General features: G+C 36.1%; 1 protein-coding gene across 4 annotated transcripts in view; it reads right to left on the bottom strand.

Moving 5' to 3' along the window:
* The window catches only part of ANO3 (anoctamin 3), a 112,530-nt gene that overhangs the window by 95,048 nt on the left and 752 nt on the right, over nucleotides 1-16,730 (bottom strand). The window lies entirely within an intron of this gene.

Raw genomic sequence — 16,730 nt, 5'->3', positions numbered from 1 at the left:
AAAACAGTGAGAATTTTACCACAGAGAGTAACACAATTATTATATCTCATGAAACAGTCAGTTACTATGGAGAAGGTCTAGAAAGTAGATTTGCTAAAGTATGTCATAGATTAATTTAAAAACTGAACAGCATATCAATAAAGATTTTACCTTGTGTTGCTAAGACACAAACTCTTGAAATCTCACTGATCTCTATATTTTAATATTTCATTTCTATGGTAATTTAAGAGACATTTTCTCCTAGTATAGACAGAATTTTCTTATATCCATGGAACTGACTGTGTTTTCTGACTGATATAAAGTGTTTGGGATTCAATTCTGTAGCTCAGAATTGCTCTCTAAGCAATTGCATGTTTAGTTTTAAGTTTATAGTTTACTTTTATACATTCATGTTTGCATCCTGATCATCTCCCTGAATGGAGTTATTTTTGCAGTATAAGATTAATTTATCAAGCAAACATGAAAGAAACAAAGAAAGAAATTTTACAGTCCATGTGCTTAGTGAAATTTCATTTACCTCAGCAAAGAAACTCAATTTTATTGTTAAATATTTGGGTCAAATGCTAAACTAGAATACTAAAGAGTTCCTCATTCTTGTGCCTGGTACACACTGCAATCCTTGGAACATACCTGTATAGAAGTGAAAAAATGAGTGAAATGTCCACGGCTAAAAAACCCTTTTATCACAATGCAAAAAGATTATAAAGAAAATACTAATGTCAAGAAACATGTGAAGAGGAAAACTGAATTTTCATAGCAGCATACAATTTACGTACCTATACAAATTTTCAGGTAGGCAAACTTCTACATTGTGATATTTTTCTCTTCTATTACACATCTCAGTTTTCTTATTTCACATTTTACCTGAAGCAAACAGCAGGAAAGATTATCCTCCTCTAACTCTGCAGTACCAACTATCAAACTGCTGCAATGTATTTCTGAATCACAGCCCCCTTTTTTTATGTAAGGAAGAAAATAATCAGAGAGACTAATAAAAATCACTGTCAGTGATGAAATTATTCATTATCTCATTTGTTTTCACTGTGTAGACATATTCTGCAAATGTGCCCATTGTTTCTTGAGTATCATGTTCTTAGTACAAGGAGCTTCAAGTGTTACAGTGCTAGATACTTTTAGAAACAAGACGTTGACATAGTCCTTAGCTGCATAGTCTAAATTTACAGTTAAAAAAAAAAAAAGCTGCCATTTAGGAAGATTTAGGAAGAATTTCTTGTCTCTAAAAAGACTTGGTCTCCTGGGTAGTCAGCTCTTTCATTTAGAGATTAACCCTCTATGGCTGCTTAGTGCAGTTTTGACAGCCAAGTCTTTCATCACCTTCAAGCTAGTTCTGTGTAGAACCTCTTAGTTCTTATTAATTATAAAGGATAGAAATCAATTTCCTATTTCCTGATGGCCATAGAAAAATTCAATGCAAAAGGAGAAAAGGAAAAAGAAATCTTATTTATAAGACAATACATAGTATATTCATGTTCCAAGCAAAACATTGCAAAGACTGAATAACCCTAAGAGAATAAATCTAGGTTGACAGTTACACAGAGTTGAAGTTTTTCACTGCTCCTTTAAAAGTTATATAGCTCTGGCATCACTTTCTTTTTCTTCTCCATATCCCTAAAGAAAAATCCCATCATACTCTCTGTAAACTGACTGTCCTGGTAGGAATGTACACCAAAAAAGAAAGACAATAATCCCTATTGCTAAAAACATTATGTACCTGGACCTCTTCCCTGGTGGTGTGTGGTGGGATAAATAGTAATAACATACATTAGTTCATCTTGACCCTGAGGATTTGTTCTTCAGGGAAGGAGACACGATGGGGAAAGTGTTTATGCTGCAAAAAGGAGCCTGTGTTTGCAGAACAGAGCAGCAGGTGAGAACCTGAGGTAAACAAGGAATGTGGCCTTGGATAGTTGAACTTTTTCTGTCTTTTTTTCTGTCATTCTGTCAGTACTGGAGAAAAAAAATGTGTGAAACAGTGCTCAAGGATGGTGGGAGGAAAATGCTCACCGATATCTCTGTGAAATAACGGTTTGAATATGAGGCACCTGTCAATTTTATGTTGATGCTTTGAGAAGCAGATTTTGGGAGAGGCATCAGGAAAAGGAAGCATGCTGCAATTGCCTGCAGAGCTTTGTATTTATTTCAGATAAATCGGTTAATTATTTATCAGAGTTATTTATACCATGGGGTATTTCTTTCAGTGTAAGAATACTAAAGGATGACTGATAAAAGTAAAAAAATTTGAATGCTCACAGAACAGCTCACAGGTACTGTTCTGCCTCCTTCCCAGGGGATTGCTCACACTAACTCTGTGCTTGTGGAGCTGTATCAGCCCGGAACCTAGAGCATCTTAGGCATAGAGATGGATTTACTCTCAGGAAAGGTAAAAAACAGGACTTGAAGTACCCATGAGGTATATTGATATAGCCTCCCTTACAGGCCTGGATAGAGAGAACAACAGAGATACCACAGAGGTAATGTGACAATAACACGGATGTAGATTTTACAATTGCTAGGAAGAAGACTATTGCTTCCAGAAGGCAGTGGCTGGCAGGAGCTACTCTAACTTTTTTTTTTTTTTTTTTTTTTTTTTTTTTTTTTTTTAACAGAGCTTCTGAAAGTTGAAAATAATCCAGTTGCAAGTAATTGCAAAGAACAATTTAAAAACTGCATGCTGTTGTGATCCATGAATTTTGTCCTCTAGGGATCAACAAGGCCCTGTTTTAACTATCAATGGAGTAAGGGAGAGACAAGATATAGGAATATTAATATTTTAAAAAACCCCTCAAGTGTTTACTTTCTGAGCCTTCCTGGCCTTGGATCTATCTGTCTGCACCCTACCCACACCTGGGCATTCAGTCCTAGGTTTTCCTCCCCTTTTCCTTGGTTGTTAATGGAACTGCATCTACCAGTACCAAAGTATCATGGTGAAGGTTCTGGAAAGTATAAGAAATAATTCAAATCTCTGCTCTCCCAAAGCCCATTTCACACCAATTGAATATTTATGTGACCCCAGGAGGAGGTAATTGATGTCATGTTATTCAAGCCGAGTGAAAATTGTTGCTGTGATAAACATTTAATAATTTATATAAAGCAGTGGCTCCCAGAATAGCTTCTATAGGAGAAAATAACCCCATCTGGTAGATAGCAGACACCTAGAATTTGGGAGGTTTACTCTATATGAGACATATTACTCCCACTATCACAGACAGCTATGGCAGCTTCTATATCCTTCAAAAATTCTTGGCCATGACCCAAGAATTTACTAAAGCAAACCATTGGTATGTACATGCCAAAGACATTGGTATACAATACTTAATGCCAAAGGCATTAAGAAATTTTCCTTAGTGTAATTGGGTGTGAGTTACACTCAGCAGAGGGTTTGTGTAAGCATTCTGACAGCACCAGGCTCCAGCAGCTGAGCAGACAAGAGGATGCCCACTGGTAGGGCTGGGGTTGATCCAGGTACCTCTGCTTATAGAAGAAAATTGGCTGGATTGATACCATATGTGGCGCTGAAAGATCAGAAAGGAAGTTAACTAACAAGTTTCAAGTTTTCTGCAATATCTTGGCAAAAACCTCCCTTGCATCTCTCCAATGCCATTTTTCCTGTAAGCATCTACTAAAAGAATGACACATTTGGAGAGCAAAATAGAATTAAGCTACATTAATGTCATTTGTAGATACAAGCAAAAGTTAATTATGCACTCACTGACATGCAAGCTACTTACATCTTGTAAGGCTGAAGAATTGAGTAAGATCCAAATACACAGGCTTTAGTTTAAAAAGGGTAAGGAAAAAAAAGAGTAGAAACTATAGGACATTAAATACTGAAAAGCATTAAGAAGAAGCCAAATACTTAAGAAAATAGGTTGGGAAGCAATGCATATATATATATATATAAATGAAAGGTAAATAATAAGTTTTTCTCATTATCTTGCTCTGATTTTGTTAGTAATAAATTCACTTTGTAGCTCTAAGATGGGCCTGTTTTGCCCCTGGAGTGTTTTCTTCGGGCCATTATCTCAACTCATGGACCCTCTGTTCAATTTTCTCTCCTCTGCCCACCTGTGGCAGGGGAATGTGAGCAAGCAGCTTCCATGGGTGTCTGGCATTTGGCCGATGTCAAACCACAACAAAGCTTTTCCCTTCTCTGGCTTGAAGGAGAAAATATTTCAGCTGCTTTGAGGTGAACTGAAGCCCAGCTGCTAGTCCAAGACCAGAGATGTGGGACCCATGGGAGCAGCGTCACCCCATGCCAGCCCCAAGCCTTGGGGAGCACCTATACACTGAGACAAAAGGCTGGGCATGAAGCAGCAACAGATCATAAAACAGGAATTCAGAAATATGTTTTCTATCTGCATCAGACATCTTCCTGTTCATTTGTGATTAATTAGTAAAATAATCATAATGGCTCACACGATCAAAACCGTAAGATCTTCACCTTGGACTATGAAACCCCATCGCTCCATGGTGTAAACAGCTATGTTTTGTTTAGCCAGAGACACTACAGACATTTTTATTAATTCAGAACAGCACTTGCTGAAATTGTGATAATATAAATTGAAGTTCATGTGATCTCATTTGTAAAATAGTGTTAAGCAAGTACTACACACCAAGTATTATCAGCAAAAAACCTGTCAAAGCTGTAATTGTTAGTAGATAACAGCTACAGGTTATTTTGTAGTAGATCTTGACTTTCATTTTTTTTTCCTCTGCACATAACTGATATTCCTCCCAAACATATTTACAGATTTTAATGATAATGGCAGAGATAAATATTTACATATCTTCTCAAAGGCAACATGTACAGGAATTTGCAAGTCATCATGACAGCAAATTATCAACAATACCAGATGGCAGATGATTTCTTTAATGATTTCCATTCCAAAAATCCATTGGAGGATTTAAATACATTTGGACATTGTTTGTAGCAAAATATATTTTCACCCCAAGTATTCTTATTCCAATTAATTCCTCTCCAGATGGGAAGTTCCAGCCTAGCAGAGGACTTTGTCCTTGTGACACAGTGCTACTGGAGCACCAAATGGCTGGTGCTCTGGGACAGTGGCTTTGACAGGCGAGGACCTGTGTGTTTGCAGCCACAGCAGAAGTGGGTTTGTAAGTTTGGGCTTCAAGGTGGCAAGAAGAAACCGGTGCCCTCATAAAATTATCTATGCATTCTACATGCTGTGTAAGAAAGCATGTAATTTTTCTGAGAAATTTCCTAGACAGTTTGCAACCTCAAGGTTTAAAAGGTTAACATGGGTTAACAAATTACATAAACAGTTAATTGTATTCAATTCCTCTCTTCAAGAGCTAAACACAGAAGAGCTTCTGTTTATCTGAAAAGTAGAGACAGCATTTTATCAACTGTTGACATACCTGCTCTTTGAAATATGACATCTATCAAGACAAGTCAAGCTACCCCCCAGCAAGAACAATTCTTATTTGTTCCATTCTGGCATCTGGGCCAGGAAGAACTTGAGGAAGACACTTTTTCAACTAGTTCCACCATTTGTTCCTTCAGGCTATTTCCCCATTGACTCCAGAAACCTGAAAATAGTTGGTGACATCTGCTCAAGGTCCCTCCTGGGATGAGGACTAGAGCAGTAGCTGGGGTGTTGTTCAGTCAGCCTTTCTTATGCCACTTTCATGTTTCCAAAGCAAGAGAAGAGAGAAAGCCAAAAGAACAATCTCAAGGTAGTCTATAAATAAAGTAACAACCTTCAACTTAACTCCTCTTTCAAAAATACTATTAAAAACAAAACAACTCACCAAAACCACACAGCAGCAAGCAGAAAGACATTGTAATTCACATGATATGAAACAAATACAGAACTTAAAGGCACAGGTGCAAAAGAATAAGCTTTAACTGCCTTGCACATCACTGGACAGGGAAAAGTGTTAGTAAAAATAGTGAAAAATGCTTTTCTGATACCCAAAATATTTCCAAAGACAATTTAGTTTTCAATAAAGAAAATCAATCATGCTCCACCAGAAGTTCTTAAGTGCCTTTAAAATTTTGAAAATACTTGCATATTGCTTCATGAGACATACTTGTCTGCAGTTCAATTTAATTGCAAACATATTTGGGGAATTATGGCTTTGTACAGGAAGACTGTTGCATAGAAAAGAACAATGGAATTCGCTTTTATGTAACAAATGCAATATTAAAAGTTACAGATCTGTACACTTAATTGTAACCTAAAGGCCAAGTTTTAAAATTGCAACTTGTTCTGAACAATAGAACTGAGTGCTCATGATGACTGGACACCTTAAAATACCATTTTTGCCACTAAGAAAACATTGAAAAGACAAAAGACAGCATAAAAAGTAAAAGATAACTTTTAACATTTTATCAATTGATTATTTAATCAAGTTACATGAAGCAGGAAAGCAATTATTGTAATAAATACATTACTTAATAAAGCACTTCTTTCTCCTTTTAGAAATCAAACTCCTCAATCCCAGAAAAATTTCAGCCAGCAAAGAATTGTAGGCAAGATTCTGTCTTTTTCCACGTCCTTATAAACCACAATCAGTTTAACAGTGACTTAAATTGCCATTTAGTCAAGGAATACCAGAACTGTGGCCTGGACTTGTCTTGATAAGTCTAGAACTTGGTCATTTTTTAGACCTCACAAAAAAAAACCCCAAACCTCTATTAGATTCCACTTGGCTTAGATATCACATACTCCAAACTTGAAACTCGTTGTCCAAAGATTTCAAGGAAGCACAGACTGAGCTTTTGTTTCTTACAACACTCATACAAATAAATGAATCAGTGATTCTGCAAACACAGATGTAAAAAAAAACAAAGCACATTTTACCTATTGATCTGTACAGTCACACATCCAGGTACAAATCTCCCATCAGGTAAATTAGAAAGGGAGTCAGCTTATTGATAGAATAATGTACAAGACAAAGAAATTAGCCATGAAGCTATGCCTAATGATCAAATTTATGTTCTGCAGAAAGATTGCATGGTAAGAAGAGAGGCTCAAGTTCTCAGAACCACCAGGTTAACACAGTAATTTCTAGTAAATTGAATCAAAGAGGTCTTCCAACATCCAAAAAAGGAAACAAAAAAAAAATATCTGAATATATTTCATTATCTAAGTAACACAAAGCTAATTGATTTTTAGTGATTGATTCCAGAGTCCATCAGTGCCTCACTTGATAGCACATGCACATGCCAGGATCATATCTTTATAGAAACTGTTGAATCATGTTTTCAGTGTTGGAGATGGGCTTCCTCACCATCTATAGATAGTAACCTTTCCACCATTTTCCAGCTTTTGTCCTAAAAATTCCATGTGGAGCTGCCAAGTTCAGACAGGGCAAATTCTGCTTTCTTCCTGAGTAAATTCACTACAGTTTTATAAGGGTGTTTCTTAGTGTGGAACTGTCAATGTTCCAATGTGGAGATGTTTTCATTATTGCTGAGCAGTCCTCACAAATTGTAAATGACTTTTCTGCTGCTCCCTCTGCCCCAGTAGAGTAGGCTGGGGGCACTCAAGGAATGGGGAAGGCACACAGCAAGGACTGCTCACCCCAACTGACCCAGAGATATCCCACATTGCATGGTATCATGCTTAGTATATAAAGCAGGGAAAAGAAGAAATGGGGAACATTTAGAATGATGACATTTGATACAACCCTGCTTTCCGAGAGATGGCTGACCACCTGCCCATGGGAAGTGGTGAATGAATTCCTTTTTTCGCTTTTCTTGTGTTCACTGCTTTTGCTTTACCTATTAAATTGTCTTTATCTCAACCCTCAAATTTTCATCCTTTGGGTTTTCTCCCCCATCCCACTGGTGGGGAAGTGAGCCAATGGCTCCAAGGTATTTAGTTGCCTGCAGAGATTAAACCACAACAAGAAAAAGAAATATTAAAAAGCTAACTTTTGCTCCGATTTTTACTTCTAAATAAAGCAGAGACAGAAACCACCTCTATAACTTCATCTGACATGCAACTGTAAGACTACGATTTCTATGTTGAGAAAATACTGGAAACTCCAGTCTCAATAATGGCAACATCTGATTTTTTGATTAAAAGTTTTACATCCTAGGTTTGGGTATACCCTCCCAAACTGCCAATTACTCTGCCTCTGATTCTAGTACCCAAAATCATGCCAAAGAATGTGCAGTGAGAAGGCACCTTGTAATTATCAGTATGTACTGCAAGAAGTACAAGAACTAAACCTTTAAGATATAAAGATCATCAAAAAGGAATTGCAAAATTACAAATATTAACAGATGATTGCAAACTGAATACAGTACCTCCACAATTATCTTTCCTCTTTTAAATGTGAAAATAGTAACAAACATTGAGCTTATTGGTAGCCCTGAAACACAATGAAAGGGGCCAAATGGGAAAGGCTGAAGAGTAAACAAGGAAGTCAAAACTTAAGGTCCCGTTGTTTTCTAGCCCAAGTTAGCACAAAGCCTTATAGTTTCTGTGGAAACTCATCCATTTGGCACCACAAGAAAAAGTTGCCATCTCAAAATGAGAAACAAGTCAGAGTACTAAAAAAGTGGTGAAATAAATGTCAAGGTACTGAAAGCAACCAAAAGCTAAACTACTGGTTTTAAGGAAGAAACCAAAGATGTGTGTTTGAAATATATTATACTTACAAATAATTATCACTTCAAAGTGGAAAGAAATGAGAAAACTGATTTTAAAAACCAAACAAAAACAAAACCACAAACAAACAAAAAAACACCAAAAACCAGAAAACCACCATGAAATGTGAAGTGAAATTCTCAAATGAGATGAAACCAAAATGTTGATGGGCAGATGAGGCAAGTTACTTTAGTGCAAAAGCCAGGAAAAATTTAGGAATTTGAATAGAGAGGAAGATTGTTTCAAGTGCTTTATAATGAGTACAACAAAAGGAAGAGGATAATATTTTCTTGTTGTGAAGAAAAATGAGAGCAACAGACCTTGTTAAACTCTGAAAAATATGAGATATACAGAAAGAAAGGGGTCAACACTGGCGACAAAATGGGAAAACAAGATTATGTCAAATTCCTAATGTTAGTTATTAGGGTTTTCAGGGATAATCATAAGATGATCCATTCTAGAGAGTCTTTTTTTCCTCCCAGACTCATTTTGCACCCTTTACCCCAAGCTGGAGCTAGGTGAAGGCAGTGGTGTGGGAGCATCTACCTCCAGTGACTAAATTCTGCATTTTCCCCAAGCTGAGTGACATAACTCTTGCAGTGCTTCAGTGCTGCTAAGTTGGATAAATTGGTAGGATACCTTTGAAAACAGAAACCTGGAAACCTGACCAACATGCTTGCCTGTTTTCCTTTCCTCTGAAATAGTGGATACTGATTATTGCCTCTACAGGATATCAAACAAGTGATTTTGACCTGAGTCTGTATAGGAATTCCTTTGGGTTATGAAGGGCAGAAGAACATAACAGTTCCCTCCCAGACCTCCCCATTATCTGTGCTTTGCTTTTCCCAGAAAAGCAAAGGAGCTCAGAAGGAAAGCATATGGAAATCAAAATTAGAACAGCAGAAAACAAAATTTTATAAAAATAAAAGGCACCATATTTAATTCTACTGTAACAAACACTATTAACAGAAAAACATGCAAAAAATGTGTTGTATTAAACTCTGAATTTTGAGGATGACAAGATGTCTATAAATAAAGAAAAACTATTTGTACTTGTTTGAATGGCCCTCACAATTTCCTTCCTGAGGTAAGTGAAGAAGTCAGTTATATCCTGTGTGAAAACTATGTATAAACTGTGCTCTTCCAGAAAGGAAGAAAAAATATTAACCCCCCTGAGCATTTGTTACATCATTTAGTTAAATTAACCAGAGGACAAGGCAAAATCACTCTCAAGAAGAATAAGATGTCAACATTTGGAATAAACTTAATTCAACTTATTTTGATTACCTATGATGTGAGAAGAGTTATGTTCTCTTTAGGTTTGTATTAAGAAAACTAAAAAGAGTGCATAAACATAGAGAGTTTGTTATTCCCAACTAGAGTATTGAATTACTCCAATTTCTGTCTAGTTTTGACAGAAGTTTTAGCCAATTGACGTGAGCAGCAGAACTAGGTGTTCTATAGAGTCTCAAAGAGCAGGAAACCCAACCATCATAACAAATTAATGTTCTATTTCCATTGCTTTTTATTTTATGGGAGAAAACTTCCAAAGTTTTCTCCCATAAAACAGAGTTAATGGATTTTTCAAGACAGACATTTCTAAGAAATACATAGGTCAATATAATTTGATTTATATACTTCAGTAACTGCCTTTCTAAAAGACTGGCTTTATTAAATCCAGTCTTTATTCTGTCAAAGTGGTATTGAGTTAAAAAAAAGCATTTTGCCTTGCCAAAGTTGACAGGGCAAGAACCTCGATCAATTTAGTATTTTTCTCTTTAAAGCCATGCTTACAGAGCTTGCCTCAGATCATAGAAGAGAAAGCATGCAGACCTTGTACATCTCATCCTTGGACAAAAAGAGAATCAAGCAGTAAGAACACAGATTATGGCAACATGAGATTTTGGCAGTGGTTCAGTTAAATAATTCATTAGTTCCCTCATTCAGGTTGAGCACAATATTTTTTAGGTGAAAGAAAGATTGAGTAAACTAATATTTCTACAAGGGTGTTTTCCTTGGATATTTTTTGAGTGTCAAAATCAAAATATTTAGAAAATAAAAAAAGCAAAGGTGTACCAAATAACATGAGAAGAAGATTAAATGTGGACTGACTAAAGTTATTTTAGTGATTTCATTAATTTCTGATATTTAGTTCTTTCTCAATGCCTAGGGAAAGCAAAAATCAGTTTTGACTCTTACTCATGGTCCCAGTGCCATGCCCACTATGACTGGCCTATTATTATCAGGAAAAGAATGGGAGGAAAACAAATTAAGGAAAAGAACAGTTAATGTACCTACCAGAAGAAGACTTTGCTAACGAGAGAATTTAATTTCTACAAGGAAGCACCAGAAAAAAAGTTTTCTCAAGATATTCAAGAAGGCACTGTTGAAATTAGCATATATTTCAGTACAGGGGTAGGACAAACAGCTCATCTTCAACATACATCATTAAGTGCTTTTGAATTAAATTTGGTAAACAATTTACTACCTTTTTTGTTAACAATACCTTAAAATAATTAATATTGGCATCTGGCTACAATCTGAGTTTACAGAAAGCCCATTGCATATAGCAGCAGAATAAGGAGAACTACTGCTTACTTAAAAGATTTACAATACATAATGTAATTTAGGGTGCTATTTTGAAGTGCTATCTGTGGCAAGCACATTTCTCTCCCTCTCAGGATTTTTCATAGAGGTGCACAGAGAAAAATGAAAGAGAAAAAAATTTCTATTTCTGCTCCTTGTTTTTCTCATGTGGAATGTGTTTGGAGAATTGTTTACCTGGAGTGAGTGCTTGATTGGATTCTGGTGAGGATTGTTTGAGCCTGATGGCCAATCCAACCCACCTGGGGCTGGGCTCTCACGAGATGTGTTAGAGTTAGAGAAAGCAGTATGTAGTTCTAGTATCCTCCTTTTATATAGTATATTAATGTATTTTAGCATAGTTATAGTAAATAAATAATTCAGCCTTCTGAATTGAGTCAGACATCGTCATTTCTTCCCATTGGGTTTGCTTGCATTTACAATAGCTATCTATTTTATTTTCATACACAAAAGAATACATGCATTTTAGAAATAGTAATCCTAAACAGTCAATTCTTCAAAACAGAATCCTGAGGTTACTTGATTCCAAAAACTATAGAGCCAGATAGTCTAGCCATAATTGTCTTACCACAAGAAGTGGATGTAGTTGGATCTAAGTGATTTCAGCATGCCCTCCCTCTTCTATCCCAATGGCAGGAGCATAAAAATGAGAGAGAGCTAAATCATTACAAATACTTTTGCATAAATAGATATATAAGTCCTCAAGATAGCATTCCGAATTTCTTTTACCAGCAAAACAGCACACTTTGGGACAGACATTAATAGGCAGCCAAATCCTTTCCTCACCATATACTTTTGGAAAAAGACACTTGGACACTTGTGTCTTCCAGAACCACTCAGAACTTTCTATTTATAAAATTCAGCTGCCTGCACAGATAACGCCATATAATACTCTCTCTCCCATGATGTCCTTTCTAAATTTTACTAAACTTGTGTTTTCAGGAAGAAAAATAAAAATATTTTTTTTATTTGTTTACTGTTTTGGTTTTTAAAATTGGATTAATGTAGATAATATTACAATGCTGATGCAAATATCACAAGGGTTTAAAAAGTCTGCCAGAGTTTCTATAGATTTTTGGTGGTATAATAATAAACAACCCATAGTTGGGGTTTCTAACACCGCAAGAAGTAACTTATATACAATGTACTAAATGACATCATTTATTTCCTGACTGCATATTGTCTAGACACATTCTAGGTCAGAATCTACAGTTAATTCAGTTTTCAAACATGAAATACAACTGTATTCTGCATCACCAGAGCAGCATTCTTTACTTACCAAAGTTATCGATTCATGGCCATCAGTCCATTCTACTTATGATGCTCACAGGTATCAGACTTGTTTTTTTTTTAAACATGTTGTTACAATTGCATATAGACACATAATTCAAGACTTGTAAGAAACCTGAAATTCCTCAGTGACCTCCCCATCTACCCTGAATCAGTTTGCATCTTCTCATATACTGGAGACCTTCTTATCAATTTATGCTAATTATTCAAGTAAAAAGGACTTAAGCACACAGATAAGATACAAGTATTTCACTGTTGTGTTCAGGCTTTGCAAGCGTAAGACACACTGTGCCACAGGAAGAGTGCTCAAACTTCCATTTTTTCACTGTTGTTACCAAGTCTGCACTCATCTGTTTTGCAAGAATTGATCTCACATTTCAAATCAAGGAAAGTTTGACCTTTGAGGTCAGCATATTCTTTACATAGACATACTTCTGTTGCTACTGAGATAGCTTAGGAAATAAAATCCACTATTACAAGGCATTAGTGTCTTGGAGTCTGCTGAACAACCCCATTCTCCATTTAAGGTAAATAGCCCATTAAATGAAGGAAGTGCACAGGAGAGAAATTTTGCCTCTAGGAAAAGTTAAATTTTTGTGTTCAGTTTAGTTTCCATTTATCCATGCCATGTAAGGATGGAAGTCATGACTCCCAGGGGAGAGGTGAATGCCTCAGTGTGTTAGTTCTCTCTGCCAAGTCTGAATTATTCTTTAGATATAGGCTCATTTTGCATATTATTAATGAAATTCTAGTTCAGAGGGTAGTGCCAAAGAGTGATAGTCCTTCCATGAGTTGTAGCTCATGGTACATCTTTTCTCCATCCCTGTGTGAACGAATACTCTCTTCCTCCCCCGTTCTCTTCGCTTGCATTCACCATAGAACATGCCCCAAAAAACCCATCAATGAAAGAACCACATTAAAGGCAAATCCAAGTAGGTGTTTTTCTAACCTTGTACCATTCTGCTAAAAGTCACAGTCAAACCATGTGATTTCATGCATTTGTAATTTTAGGACAGTTAGAGTGCTGCACTCTGACTTAGCCAATGAACCATTGTTAGGCCAAGTGCTTTCAGTCTCTTCTAGACTAATAAGAGCTGAAGTGGAAAAGCAAATATCAGAGATAATAGGGTTTAAATCTGCACAAACATTTACAGCTGCAATATTCAGATAAACTTTTCTGGTGAGAGCAAATAGACCACGTCTTGCAAGAAATTCTGCTCTCACCAATACAGCAGAGAAGCGGCTCTGTATTAGGGACAGCCTGTTTTCCATTGGTGAAGATAAACTGCTGTGGCTGTGACACTTGCATTCAATATATTGTATTAAAGATTATTTGAAGCATAAGTAACTTAAAAATTAAGATAAGCTTGATTCTTTAAAGATTGCATGACATCTTTAAAATGTCAGTCCCTACCAGTCCCACATTATCTGCCATGTCTAAAGTGTCACTGCTCCATTCAAGCTTTCACCCATGGAATCTCTGATCTGTTCCTGGGGCATTCATCAACTGATCTTGGTTATGCATTTCCTTCCTTAAACCAATGTCTCAGTATTTTTCTGCAAGTGATAAACCCCTAAAGATTTCAATAAGGCTCTACATTGAAAAAAAAAAATTCTGTTCTCTCTACTTGGAACTTACCAATACTTTAGATTTTTTTTCTTCTTTTGTTATTAATCTGCAGTGTATTTTGGTGTATGTGCAATGTATTTTGATGTATGTGCAGGTCACAAGAAAGAGACCTCAGGACTGGTACTTGCATCAGAATTGAAAATAAAACAAAATAAAAATACGGTTAATATTTTTCTGTCTCAGTAACATTTCCTGAACATCAGAGTGTATTTCAGGATACCACTTTACCTTTGCCAGTGTTCACGTTTTGTAAGTCTTATGTTTAAGAGGCAACACATCAGTAGTATGTGGAAAGCTTTTAAGTGAAATCTCTCTGTATTGAATCCTGTGCTTTAGATACCAAAAGAATTATATGACAAGCACTGCATAATAAATTTTAAACTATAACCTCTCAAAAGAACCAATATTGTGGACAACAAATTGAACAGAAGAACAAGGAAGTGCTCTCTATTACTGCTTTTCTGTAGGTTAACACTGAGTACTCACTGTTTGCATAGCTTACATACCTCTTCCTATCATTTCTTGGTGATATGAACAATTTTATGCGAGTCCCTTCAAAGTTATTTTCAAAAAAAACCAGTTTAAAATCTAAAGTTGGCTGACAGTAAATATAGAGATTCCCAAGGCTGCAGCTGTGGAAGTGCAGTCCCCTGGGGCAGAGAAGCCAAACCTCAGGGCAGCACTCAGATATAGGATGTTGAGTTCCCTGGAGGCAATTTCTGTCAATTGCCATAGCTTGAATTTTTTTTCTGCCTGAAAAACAGCATTGTTGGTAAATAGCCTACTCAAAGAAATAAGGTCCATCATTGTAGCATAAGCAAGAGCTCATTATTTTTATCAATAGCCATGGCTGAACAAGCAGCAGTACCTTTTAGGAAAAGGCATGTGGAAGCCAAACAGGGCTTGTTTACACTTCTCCATCCAGACTTTAACCAACACAGCAGACACTAGAAACTACAAAGGGCTTGCCTAAAGACTGGCAAAATAAGTATACAAGGAAATCTTTAGAAGGCAAAAAAATGAGATGGCATTTCCTTTAAGTGATCATTCATAACACCCCAAAACACCAAGACAATGTATCAGTATTCATTTGATTCTGCTCATGATACAAAAATATAAACCAAGAAAATATCCATACTCAGACAAAACATTTATCAGAGATGTTTGTTAGCACTGTTTCTGCTTCAGGAATATTAAATAGTGTTTGCAATAAATACTCACAAGACAAAATCCTTTTTAAAAGAAAACAATATTTTTCCCTGAATGGAAGAATCAAACAAGGAAGTGTGGTTTTTATCACCTCCTTTGTGCAGAATTCTGAGCAACAGTATATTGCTTGTACTGGAAGTTCAAATATTAAATTTAAATTAATATTAAATTTAATTTAATATTTAATTATTTATCAACAAGATAGGCTAAAAAGGTTTGTTTGTCATTTAAGGAATATAGCTCAGCAAATCACTTAGCACATGCACAAGTTCTTTAGTGACACTTGTAGGGGAAGGAGAGATATTTTAAAAATTATGTAATAAGATCCCAGAGGAACAGACAGACACCTAATTCCTGACCTTACAAACCCTGCTGACATACAAGAGAAAATTTCGGAAGTGCATCAACTATGAAAATTCTGTTTTACAAAAGTTACTGAAGGCTTTAGAGAAAGAGAAGTTAGATAATTTCTATTAGGGAAAGCACAAGCCATCTGCTTTTCTTGCAAAGGAAAGATTCCAACCATTTGACAATTTTAATGTGTAAGAACTGAATTTATAACCAGAAAATGTTCCAAACACTTGTTGCAAAGTTGAAAATATTGTTTTGATTTATTTGATTCATATCTTCAATCTGCTTCAGCCAATCTCCTAGATGCAGACTTGCACTGCACTTCAGTTGTCCTATTACAGGATATAGAGTGTCAATTACATTCAGATATTCTCCACTTGCCAAGTCTGTGTTTTGTCTGGGCAAGTTGAAAACATGATGAAAACCAAATTATTCTTTAGGAGTTGTGAAAGTCATAATATGTACATAGTCCTAAAGAAATCAGAGTAGCCATTCCCAGAAGGGGTTTCCTATGTGAGGAAATATCCAATACTTAAAAAGACTTGTGGGGATTAACTGAGATTCCATTAGTAACCTGTAGATGTGTCCCTGTGTTTATATTAGACAACCCAAGGCAGCTACAGTCTGTATTTTTTATGACTATGAATTTTTGGAAAAATATAAATTTCACTATGCTCATAAAAATTGACATTTTTGTGGACATATTCTACCTATACACATCACCTGCCCAATATAAAAACAAGCAATATGAATTTCCCTTCTTACATATTACAGACAAAAAACCCAGAAAAAAACAAAGAGCCCCAGTGACAGTCATTAGAGAGCACACACACCTTACAGAAATACTCTGCAAAGTTTCCTCTAAGAGCAGCAGCTCAGGCTGCTTTAACTTAAAAGCTGAATCATGGAAAGCTCATTTTCCTGCAATGCCAAGGTAACAGGCTTGTGGACCACGTCTGCCATGTGCTAGAGGGTCCAGGAGACACAGATTTTTTTTA

This window comes from Lonchura striata, chromosome 6 (assembly GCF_046129695.1).
Source record: "Lonchura striata isolate bLonStr1 chromosome 6, bLonStr1.mat, whole genome shotgun sequence".
NCBI lineage: Eukaryota > Metazoa > Chordata > Aves > Passeriformes > Estrildidae > Lonchura > Lonchura striata.
The sequence above is the reverse complement of the archived record's forward strand: the minus strand, read 5'-3'. Positions and strand labels throughout refer to the sequence as shown.